The sequence below is a fragment of the Octopus sinensis genome, linkage group LG19 (genome assembly GCF_006345805.1).
Source record: "Octopus sinensis linkage group LG19, ASM634580v1, whole genome shotgun sequence".
NCBI lineage: Eukaryota > Metazoa > Mollusca > Cephalopoda > Octopoda > Octopodidae > Octopus > Octopus sinensis.
In genome coordinates this window covers 28806602-28818280 of record NC_043015.1, presented here as the reverse complement: position 1 = coordinate 28818280, position 11679 = coordinate 28806602, and the positions used below count along the sequence as shown (strand labels likewise).

At 38.9% G+C, this 11679-nt stretch overlaps 1 long non-coding RNA gene across 2 annotated transcripts; it reads left to right on the top strand.

Moving 5' to 3' along the window:
- The first annotated feature begins 1383 nt into the window (after positions 1–1383).
- On the top strand, positions 1384–7687 carry LOC118767208. Of its 2 annotated transcripts, none has more exons than XR_005003112.1 (3): positions 1384–1452; positions 5158–5209; positions 7542–7687. It is a non-coding gene; the product is annotated as an uncharacterized LOC118767208 (long non-coding RNA). The 2 variants fall into 2 exon arrangements; XR_005003113.1 differs by having other exon boundaries at positions 1393–1500.
- Positions 7688–11679: the final 3992 nt, after the last annotated feature.

The window sequence follows — 11679 nt, the reverse complement described above, 5'->3', positions numbered from 1 at the left end:
TTTATCGGTCTTTTAGTCGAACTGCTAGGTAATGTGGACATAAGCACCAATACTTGTTGATAAGCGAGGAGAATCACACACACGCATCGCGTGGGGCGATCTTTCGCTGTTTCTTTCTAGCAAATTCACTCACAACATAATATAACCGGTCCAAGGTTATATATTAGAAGACCGAAATACCAGCGGTAGAAGGGAACCTGAATCCACGAGGTTGCGAAGCGAACTTCTTAAGCAAACTACCTTGACCACGCGAATAAGACTGATGTGATTAAGAATTTGCATATTTTTTCTTTATATTATAAAATATGAATCGTAAATTACATCCAACATTTACTGATTACTAAAGAATATTTTCTGTTCATTTCCGCCGAGGTCGACTTTGCCTTTCATCCTTTCGGGGTCGATAAATTAAGTACCAGTTACGCACTGGGGTCGATGTAATCGACTTAATCCGTTTTTGTCCTCTCTGTGTTTAACCCCTTGTAGGTAGTAAAGAAATAAATATTTTCTGTTCATCAGACAATCACTTTATATGTTGAAAACGTTTAACATGTTAGCTTAGTTCTTGAAAACTTTGGCAGAAATAAAGGAAAACTGTGAACTCTAGAAAACGAAACGTCAAGCTAGAAAGGGAAATTGTATGTGGTCGAAACAGCAGCCAAATCTTCCTCATATCACATCCTTATATCTTCCTATCGTCGTAAAAAGAAGAGAGAGAGAGAGAGAAAAAAGAAACCAGGTCACATTCGACAGTGTAAGATACACATATAATGAAAGGATGGTCATAGCTGGAACTGCAGTATGGTTAAACACCAAACTAACGGAACGTTGTTGATCTTTACTTCCTATAATATCACCTAAATTAACATAACAGCTTCTTCGACCTTATTTATACTTAGAATACTAAAGGCCTATAAACTTGTTTTTTTCTGCTTGAATTAACGTCTTTATTTATTTATTTCAGAACCATACACACACACGCCAGCGCTTGATGTGAACTCCATCACCAGGTGGGTGTATGATTAGAACAGGGAGAGTATAAGAGACTGGAAAATGCCACAAAAGGGGATGGCCATGGGGCATGGAAAATAGGTAAAAATGATGACGAGGGCGATGATCATGTTGATTATCTTTGTTGAAGCTACCGATGAAGACGATAGTGATGAGGATGAAAGGCAAAGTCGACCTCGGCGTGAGTTCAAATTCCGCCGAGGTCGACTTTGCCTTTCATCCTTTCGGGGTCGATAAATTAAGTACCAGTTACGCACTGGGGTCGATGTAAACGACTTAATATAATCCCTTTGTCTGTCCTTGTTTGTCCCCTCTGTGTTTAGCCCCTCGTGGGTAGTAAAGAAAAAGATAGTGATGAGGAACAGAATTCATAGCTGGCCTTGATCAAACAGACCTATGACCAAAGGCAGTCCAACTATGAACATCCCGACTTTATTTCGAGTAATATCTACCTTGCACAACACTATCAATGTTTTCTTTCCCAAAACGGTAGAATATGAAGTAAAGGGAGGTTTTGGCTGTTGTTTCTAGCGTTCGAGTAACCACCTAGGTACTTCCTCATTGGCTTGTTGCTAATCGTAATGGTTGTAGTAATGTTGGCTAAAAATGATTATTATTATGTTATTGATAGGGAAAGACACGATAATGAGGACGTTGTTTAGCCCTGATCAAGCAAGAGGTATAATCGAAGACGTCCCAACTTCTACCTGCGACCACAGTTGCCCATCAGACCATCCCTTTGAAGACTGCGGTATAAGATTTGATAGAGATTTGGTTGCTGTTTCCAGCTGGTCGACGGGACATGTAAAGACTTCTTCGCTATTACGGCCATAATTAGTAAAGGCGCGTGGCTTAGTAGCTAAGGTATTCGGTTTACGATCACAAGGATTTGAGTTCGATTTCCGGCGACGCATTGTGTCCTTGAACAAGATACTTTATTTCTCGTTGCTCCAGTGCACTCAGCTGGCAGAAATGAGTAGTACCTGTGTTTCAAAAGGGCCAGCCTTGTCATATTCTTTATCACGCTGAATTTCCCTGAGGACCACGTTAAGGGTACACGTGTCTGCGGAGTACTCAACCACTTGCACGTTAATTTCATTTGCAGGCTTTTCCGTTGATCGGATCAGCTGAAACCCTCGTCGTCGTAACCGACGGAGTGCCATTTAGTTTCATGTCAACCTGGTCCAGTATATTATAAATCTGAGTAAGATACTCCAGCCGTGACTATCCGCCCTTTTTATCCATTTTACTATTCATTTTAAAACATAACAAGGGGGCAGCTAGCTGCTATTTCTTCTTGCTGTTTTATAGTGTTTCTATTTTATGGTAGTGGTGGCCATAATGGAGATGGGACAGGCTCTTAAAAATGAATGGATGTACTAAGGACTAGATTATGGTGCTAATAGTGACAACGGCTGTGTAATTAATGACAAATATAAGCCAACGAAGGAGACGTATGGTTGCTTGTTAGGTAGAAATAGCAGTCAAAGAAAACATTGGATAAGGATGTGTCTGAAAAAGAAAAAAAAGAAGCGGGTTAGCCATTGCAAAGAATACTTTTGATCATTGATCTGTGGGTTCGATCAGGGTTGAGTTGTGGCTAAACAACTTCGCCAGTATTTCTAAAATTCGCGTTATTTTCTATCTTGTGTTCAGTTTTAAATTATCAACATCTCACATAAGCATGGCTGTATGGTTAATAAGCTAATAAGCTCTCTTAATAACCACGTGGTTTCAGGTTCAGTCCCATCGTGTGGCACTTTGAGCAAGTGTTTGGTTGACCCATACCTATTTCTTTACTACCCACAAGGGGCCAAACAAGGACAGACAAACGGATTAAGTCGATTATATCGACCCCAGTGCGTAACTGGTACTTAATTTATCGACTCCGAAAGGATGAAAGGCAAAGTCGACCTCGGCGGAATTTGAACTCAGAACGTAGCGGCAGACGAAATACCGCAAAGCATTTCGCCTGGCGTGCTAACGATTCTGCCAGCTCCATACCTTGTAAGCGAAATTTGACAGCGAAAACTGTACAGAAGGCCTAGACTTTGTTTCCTCATAATTTTCTTTTAAAAAATGCTTATTTTTTAATGAAATTTTCCAGAGATACCTTTGTGTCAGCGGTTTTGAAAAATAATAGGTCAATAAAATAAGCACTGGAGTCAATATCATCGGTTGACAAGTGAAAGTGGTGCCCCAGCGTGGCCACAGTTCACTCACTTGAAACCAGAAAACGAATTAAAGAATAAAGCTCAGGCTTAGGCGGAGGTAAAGAATACGCACACCACCCGTTTTCGGCGTAACCCTAACCCTAACATTGAGCGCCGAAATCGGGTGATGTGCGTATTCTTTACCTTCGCCCAAGCTTGAGCATAGACGACTATCTATCTATCTGTCTGTCTGTCTGTCTGTCTGTCTATCTATCTATCTATCTATCTATCTATCTATCTATCTATCTCTCTCTATCTATCTATCTATTTTTCTATCTATCTATCTATCTATCTATCTATCTATCTATCTATCTATCTATCTATCTATCTATCTATCTATCTATCTATATATATATATATATATATATAATATATATATATATATATAATATATATATATATATATATATATCGTCACCATATAATTTATATTATATATGCTTGCACCCCACCACATATATTTACTCAAACACATATCTATATCTATCTATCTATCTGTCTATTTCAATAATTTACTTTGCTTTATTCGAATCGCTTTTTCTTGTTTTACTAAATCTAACATACGAAGTTAAAGGTATGATGTTACTGGAGTACAGGCAAGATTATGGAATGTTTAACCTAGATATAAAATAGAGATAACACTATAACTTTTTCTAATTGTTATTGACCTATATCTAAAATAAGAGAAAGAGAGAGAGATGGAGAGGGAGAACGAATAATAGGCGGATGGGGTAGGTGAAATCTGCATTGCTGCTCTAACTAGAGAACGTCAATATAATATATAATATAATACAATATAATATAGTATAGTATAGTATAGTATAATATAGTATAGTATAGTATAGTATAGTATAGTATAGTATAGTATAGTATAGTATAGTATAATATAGTATAGTATAGTATAGTATAGTATAGTATAGTATAGTATAGTATAGTATAGTATAGTATACTCTTTTTCTCTTTTACTTGTTTCAGTCATTTTGACTGCGGCCATGCTGGAGCACCGCCTTTAGTCGGGCAAAGCCCAGTACTTAGTCTATCGGTCTCTTTTGCCGAACCGCTAAGTAACGGGGACGTAAACACACCAGCATCGGTTGTCAAGTAATGCTAGGGGGACAAACACATACACACACATGCATATATATATATATACATATATACGACAGGCTTCTTTCAGTTTCCGTCTACCAAATCCACTCACAAGGCATTGGTCGGCCCGGGGCTATAGCAGAAGACACTTGCCCAAGATGCCACGCAGTGGGACTGAACCCGGAACGATGTGGTTGGTTATCAAGCTACTTACCATACATCCACTCCTGCGCCTATAAAATACATACTTGGCCAATATGGGTACAGGACACCAAAAAAAAAAACGTCGAACACAATGAGAGACGAAAAAATAAACACAAAACCAAGGAAATGGATATTTCTTTTAAACAACGAAAAAAATAGAGTACAGGACATACAAAACAAGGAAAATTCCCCTTCTTCAGTTGCTTTAGTTTCATCTACTCCACGTTTCGAAGGTCAATGCGATGCATGACTTCAATATACGCACTGGGGTCGATGTAATCAACTTAATCTGTTTGTCTGTCCTTGTTTGTTCCCTCTGTGTTTAGCCCCTTGTGGGTAGTAAAGAAATAGGTAAAGGTTATTGTTTTCGGAGGAGGTCAGAATAATTACGAACTATATTCAAAGTTGTCTCCCATATTTTACTGGGGAAAATGCAGATAATCTTAGTCATTCTCTAATATCGTTTTTCTCTTGTCTCATAATTATTTTTAGTTAGCATTTTAATGCTCTCCTACATTAAATATGCCAACATAAATTTACATATTGCTATTGTACAGATGAGAATTCAAACTGCATGTGTTGTGTATGCTGGATCATAAATATGTATCTGCTCTATCATAGCTCTCTGTATATTTTCCAGGTAATTATTCTACGAATTCTCCTTGTTCGACAAATGAAACACCTTGATTGTAGTGAGTATTCACTGTTGAAATTGAAATATATCTTACTTTATGGTGTTATATATTTTTTTTTAACATTTTTTTGTTTTTGTTTTCAGTTGTTTCCTGCTTTCAAAATTTTGCTGATGAGGATATCGATTAGAATTTTAATTTCTGTGATGTCTTAGCATTTTTCTAAAAGTGTTTCAAATTGAATCAATTTTAAGCAAGCAATTTCAAAGCACTTATTAACAATCATTAGTTGGTTTTTAATGTTGAAATGATTACATTTTTTCATAGTCTACGTGATTAATTTATGCTAAGCTTAGTTCTACCAATTTTGTCTGATCCATGCAAGCTTGTAAAAGTGGATGTTAAAATATATATATATATATATTTCTTTACTATCCACAAGGGGCTAAACATAGAGGGGACAAACAAGGACAGACAAAGGGTTTAAGTCGATTATATCGACTCCAGTGCGTAACATGTACTTAATCTATCGACTCCGAAAGGATGAAAGGCAAAGTCAACCTCGGCGGAATTTGAACTCAGAACGTAATGTCAGACGAAATACCGCTAAGCATTTCGCCTGGCGCGCTAACATTTCTACCAGCTTGCCGCCTTAGCGATATATATATATGTAATCATCATCATCATCATTTAACATCCGTTGTCCATGCTGGCATGGTTGGACGATTTGACTGGGCTAGCATACTGGAAGACTACACCAGACTCCAGTCAGATTTGGCATGCTTTTCTACAGCTGGATACCCTTCCTAATACCAACCACCCTGAGAGTGCAATGGGTGCTTTTACATGCCACAAGCACAGGAGCCATTTGCGTGGCACTGGGGTGCGTTTACGTGCCACCAGCATAGGTGTCAATTTGTGGGATACCAGTATCTGCCATGACGGCAATGTGGTTCAGCTTGATGGGTCTTCCTCTCAAGCATGACATAATGCCAAAGATCTTAGTCATTACCTCTGTGAGGCCCAACACTCAGCAAGCTGTCTCACAGGATTTCCCAGTTTCCCTCTATGCCACAAGTTTGTAGCTCATCCTCCCTCTCATCAAATTTCTTAATTAGGGTGCCCCTAAATCTGTCACCATATGAAGGGTCCTTAAGCTTCCAATATGAAAGGTTTTTAAGCTTATATATATATAGGCGCAGGAGTGACTGTGTGGTAAGTAGCTTGTTTACCAACCACATGGTTCCGTGTTCAGTCCCACTGCGTGGCACCTTGGGCAAGTGTCTTCTACTATAACCTCGGGCCGACCAAAGCCTTGTGTGTGGATTTGGTAGACAGAAAGTGAAAGAAGCCCGTCGTATATATGTATATATATATGTGTGTGTGTGTTTGTGTGTCTGTGTTTGTTCCCCTAGCATTGCTTGACAACCGATGCTGGTGTGTTTATGTCCCCGTTACTTAGCAGTTCGGCAAAAGAGACCGATAGAATAAGTACTGGGCTTACAAAGAATAAGTCCCTGGGGTCGAGTTGCTCGATTAAAGGCGGTGCTCCAGCATGGCCGCAGTCAAATGACTGAAACAAGTAAAAGAGAAAGAGTATATATATATAGTCAAGGTGTGGCTGCATGGTGAGAAGCTTGCTTCTCAACCTCATGGTTCCAGGTTCAGTCCCACTGCCTGGCACCTTTGGCAAATGTCTTCTACTATGGCCTTAAACTGACCAAAGCCTTATGACTAGATTTGGTAGACAGAAACTGAAAGAAGCCTGTCATATATATGCATATATATGTATATATATTTATGTGTATGTGTTTTTGTGTCTCTTTGTCCCCCACCATCACTTGACAATCGGTGTTGGTGTGTTTACATTCCTGTGACTTAGCAGTTTGTAAAAAAATACCGATAGAACAAATACCAGGCTTTAAAAAAAAAGTCCTGGGATTAATATATTTTTGTAAAAACCCTTCAAGGCAGTGTCCCAGCATGGCCACAATCAACTGACTGAAACAAGTAAAAGATAGAACATAAAAGATATAAATATATATGTACACACACACATACACACACACACACACACACACACCACACACACACACACACAACACACACACTCACACACACACACACACTCAGTCACACACACACTCGCACACACACACACTCACACACACGCATGCACACCACACACACACTCACACACACACACACACACACACTCAGTCACACACACACTCGCACACACACACACACACACACTGACACGCATGTACATACATACAAACACACATACGTTTATAGATACTACAAATTATCTAGTCATGTGCTTTGAAAAAAGCTGATAGCTGTCACCATTCTTTCATTGTTATTAAATGATTAAAGTTTCTCATTGCAGGAAATATGAACATAACGAACCATCATAAACCATAAGTAAAACTGAATGTACTCAGAAATGATCCACCAAATTTCTTCATTATGTAACAGCTGGCAGCCATTGAGAAAAGACTGTATGCATAATAAATTTCCCCTAAACACTTGCCTGTTTGTTCAATAATCTTTTATTACTGTTATTATTATTATTATTATTGAGTGAGCGAGCGGAGCATGCCATCAAAGTGACACTGGGGTAAAATATACGAAGCCCAGTATACCCATCATGACTACCCATCTGATAAGGGTACACCAGGCACATGCATCACAACCATATGTACGCGACATGGTGATCTCATATCAAGATAAACAGCACATGACCTTGCAGGTGGGGCCCAGTTAGAATTTTCTTCAGATCGAGTAACCCATCCCGCTCTATTATTATTATTATTATTATTGTTATCTTTTTTTCTTCTTCTTTCAAATTTTCTTTATTATTATTATTATTATTAACCCTTTGTAACTTTCGTCTTGTGTTTTGTCCCATTATGTTTTAATTGTTTTTTGTCAGCCCTTGTGGCCAATAAACAAATTAATTATTAGCACACCGGGCGAAATGCCTTGCGATATTTCGTCCGCCACTGCGTTCTGAGATCAAATTCCGCCGAGGTCAACTTTGCCTTTCATCCTTTCGGGGTCGATAAATTAAGTACCAGTTACGCACTGGGGTCACTCTAATCGACTTAATCCGTTTGTCTGTCCTTGTTTGTCCCCTCTGTGTTTAGCCCCTTGTGGGTAGTAAAGAAATATATTATTATTATTATTATTATTATTATTATTATTATTATTATTATTATTTTTATTTCACTCTTGATATTCTAAATGTTTCTGCAATGTTCATCATCATCACCATTCTCATTGTTTTAACAACCGCTTTTCCATGCTAGCATGGATCAGAGCGAGTTTCTCGAGGCAGATATTCTACAGCTCAGCCAGATGCCCTTCCTGTCACCAACCTTTACCTGTTTACAAGCAGCATAATATTTTCCCATAGCCAGACATGCTTTTGCAGAATATTAGAAATGAATGACATGCATTTACAACAGGGGTTACCAAAGGGGGACTCCAAGGGACATCCCCCCCCCCCAGGGGTTGGCAAGGAATAACAGGATGTTGATGATAACCAAGAGGGAAAAAAATCACCAACAGCATGTGTGTATATATATATATATATATATATATATATATATATACACACACATGCTGTTGGTGATTTTTTTCCCTTCTTTGGACCCTTCCCTTTTTCCTTTCCGACGAAGAGTTGTGCTCAAAATGCCAAACTCTCTCTTTTCACCAAGCATCAAGCTAATACATTTCTTGCATATATCCCCTTGTTTTCCGTTAACTTTATTCGCTTATTTGAAGTGATTGTGTTTTTGAATTGATTATATATATATATATATATATATATATGAATTTTTTGTGTAATGAGATAAAAAAACCAAGGCTGTATAGATATTACAGCGTTTATACAGCCTTAGTTTTTTTTTATCTCATTACTCAAAAAATTCATATATACACACGCTGACATAGAACCAACATTGAACCCTTTATTCGCGATATTACTGAATCTGGAACTTAACTATGGTCTGTCTATAGCACTTATTCAGCATTACTTGACACCTTTGGGTCTCAATGACACCATTATCTCTTATAACATCAACTATATATATATATGTGTGTGTGTGTGTGTGTACATAAATACACATATACAAACCACTTGCATATATATATATATATGTATATCATCAGCATCGCCATTTTAACTTCATTTTTTTCCATGTCTGTATGGATTAGCTGGAATTTGGTGACACAGATTTTCTCTGGTTGGCTGCCTTTCCTCTTTCCAATCCTCACCTGTTTCCCAGTGATATAATTATCACCCCCCTCCTAGTTTATTGAGTAACAAAGGGAACAGCCTGGATGCAATGAACTGAAACGAGCAACATCAGCTTAATGAGTTTTCTCATTCATAAACATTGTGTGACATGTCAAGACATGTCAAGAAGCCTGAACATGCAGTCACAGTTGACTGCAGTCAAACGACGCCACTTGTATTGACAGTGAAGATGTTTGCTAATGGTCGGTATACACACACAGATGAGAGAAAATTGGAACTCACCCATGCAAACACATGCATATGTACAGACACATACATATCACTGTGATCATCGTGATCGACCAGGCTATCAGATGTTGCTACACATCGCTGGTCACAATGCGCTTCACATTGTTTTAGCCTTCAAATGACGCCACCCTGCTGGCTAAGCGAGCAGGCCAACATAAGAAAGAGTGGGAGAAAGTTGCAGCGAAAGGGTACAGCAGGGATCGCCACCACCCGCTGCCGGAGCCTCGTGGAGCTTTAGGTGTTTTCGCTCAATAAACACTCACAACGCCCGGTCTGGGAATCAAAACTGCGATCCTACGACGGCGAGTCCGCTGCACTAACCACTGGGCCATTGCACCTCCACACATACATATATAAATATGCATATACTAAGTCTGATCAATAAGCATCCGGACAGTTGCTATAGTAACAATGCTGAAGCACACAGAGTGAAGCTGCTTGGCGCAGATTGACCTTGAACTCTGCTGTGCATGTGCACTAAGTTTTAACATTCTAGATCACTTCCGCTGTTCACAGCAGTGCTTGGCAGGAAGGTGTGTAGCATGTGATTGGTGCATTGACCATGACAGAAAAAGTCGTCATGGCAATACCTGCTCAGAGGCCTATGCAAAGTTGCAGAAAGTGTATGGAGAGGAGTGTATAAGCTGCACTCAAATATATATATATAAGCATATATATATATGTATATATATATAAGCATATAAATATATATATATAGGTATATATAAACATAGAGGGGACAAACAAGGACAGACATAGGTATTAAGTCAATTACATCGACTCCAGTGCGTAACTGGTACTTAATTTATCGACTCCGAAAGGACGAAAGGCAAAGTCGACCTCGGCAGAATTTGAACTCACAACGTAGCGGCAGACGAAATACCGCTAAGCATTTCGCCCGGCGCGCTAACATTTCTGCCAGCTCGCCGCCACCTTAGTGGGGGAAATATCTGGTCACCTACCCCAGTATCTTGGCCAATATACGCTATGGATCAAAAGTGCTCCAGTATGGCCACAGTGTAATGAATGAAACAAATAAAAGAGCAAAAGCAGTAGAAGATATATGATCAGCAAATATTGCATGTGAAAGCAGACAATCATACCACTCTAATGCACAAACATACTTAATATTCACTAAGAAATTGCAGTAAAGTGTTGGTGTTTATCTTACCTTACCACACAACCTGCTTCACCTAATCAGTAGTTCACTTCATATAAACACTTGAATTGTGTTATAATCTTAACAGATTATATATTATATGCATTCAAATATATGCTTTCATTTATTTGTTGTTTATTCTTTATTTTTGTTGCTGTTGTTGGTTGCAGTCATTGGATTGTGTCTACGCTAAAACTCTGTCTTTATGGGTTTTTTTTTTGTCAATTATATAGACTCTGGCAGCTAATCTCATACATTTATTGAACGGCTGATTTACCTACTGAGTTTCTTTCTTCTAGGGAGTTACTTCCTGTTAGAGAGTAAATATCATTAGGTATTTACACTGGCATGCACAAATGCAGACACACACACACAAGCATGCATACGAGGCTGCCCCAAAGTCACGCTACCAGTTAACATATGTGTGTCTTGTGACAGATTTTTATAGTCCCTGATATTGTGATCATTTGTAGCACATGAATTAAGGACTTGCATACTGTTGTGGATGATGAGGCCTTGCTTGAAATGGTTGAGCAACAGCCAAGTACAAGCACTCGTACATTATCCGCAGAACTTGGCCCTTCCGTGTGGTTAAAAAGATTTTGTTTTCCAACTTCATGGTTCTGGTTCCAGTTCCACTTTTGAGGAAGTGACATCTTCTGTAGCCTCGAGCCAGCCAAAATTTTGTGAGTGGATTTGTTAGTCAGAAACCGAGAGAAGCTTGCTCTGTGTGTGTGTGTGGTGTGTGTGTGCGTGCACATGTGCATGCATGTGTGTGTGTGAGAGACTTTATGTCATGTTGTGTTTCCCCTACCA